A 1,341-nucleotide genomic window follows, 5' to 3' on the forward strand; every position below is an offset into this window, starting at 1 on the left:
ACATGTAACTGGGATTCTGTTCAAGTTTTCTAGGCTTAGCTTCACATTATTTTTCACAATAACATTGTTGCAGAGGACAGAGTTATCCCTTGTTTGGCACATGTTAATGAAAACGTGAGGTGTTTATTATGGCTGGTGGAGATCCTGCTCCCTCCCTTGCTGGTGGAAGCAGTACAGCTCTCCTGGAGTTTGAGAGCTGTCTTCTGCAGCACCTGAGCATCTGCACAATTACTCTGCTTCATGGATCTGGAAAGAATTTTCTGACACACTTGCTGCTGCTGTTGTGATCCTACTTCTGTTTCTATATTGTTAGCTTTTTGTATCCATGTTCTTTCTTCTGTCTCTACTACCTTGTCTTCCAGCATTTGCCTAAGCAAAACATTACTTTTACTAAATTTTAAATTATTTGATCCCTTCTTAAGTGATCAATCAATGAAATTTTCAGCAGCTTACCTTTCATATAGCAACCTAAACTACGACAGAGAAATGTCTGACTATCATACTTTTATTACAGTTTTACACAACAGTCAGAGGAAAAAGTGGTGCCGCTGATAAGCTGAAATTCCTGTTACAGATGATTTGGATAGGAGATAGTTTGGTACTTTACATAGTAGCAGCTTTCTCACTGTCTAGTATATATAGGTCACTACTACTGTCTAGTACATGTAGGTCACAGAAGGATGAAGCAAACATGGAGCAGCAGCAACAGCAAGGTCTGCACAAGTGGCTGGTCTCCATTTGTGATTAGTTATGATCACCAGATTAGGGATATTCTCCCCTCTTTTGGGGGCAGAGACTGAAGCTGCATGCCCACCTGGTACAGCACTGCTTATGTGGTGTCCTTCTCTGTGCTTCTCTGCTGGTGTCTGCTAAGGCTTGGCCTTTGTCCCCATCCATTATTTTACAGGTGATCCCATCTTCTTTATGGCTTTCACTGTATCTCTGACTAGCTCTTTTTTCTTGGCCATCTGCAACTTCTCTGAGGACTGAGTTCCAAAATAGAACTCAGCGATGTATCTAGTGAGCCTGAGTGGGGGCACGCTCTGCCTGGTCTCCCTAAATAACCCGTTGCATAAGCCTGCAATAAACTCTCCTTCAGTTGTTACTGCAGAGAACCCCACAGGTCTGTGGACGAATGCTTCCAGAGAGAAGTCCCCTGTGCAAGTGTGCTAGCACATTGCCCAGAACACTGAAGCTGTGACCTCAGGCACTACTGCTCACTATTTGGTACATAATTAATAGAAGTCTTTCTTCCACATATGAAGATGTGTAACCCTGGTGCCTGTTTTTCCCTTCTGCATCAAGGCTTTCACCAACCAGCTCATTCTTCCTTTGTAGGTA

This window comes from Geospiza fortis, unplaced genomic scaffold, assembly GCF_000277835.1.
Source record: "Geospiza fortis unplaced genomic scaffold, GeoFor_1.0 scaffold166, whole genome shotgun sequence".
In the NCBI taxonomy this organism is placed as follows: domain Eukaryota; kingdom Metazoa; phylum Chordata; class Aves; order Passeriformes; family Thraupidae; genus Geospiza; species Geospiza fortis.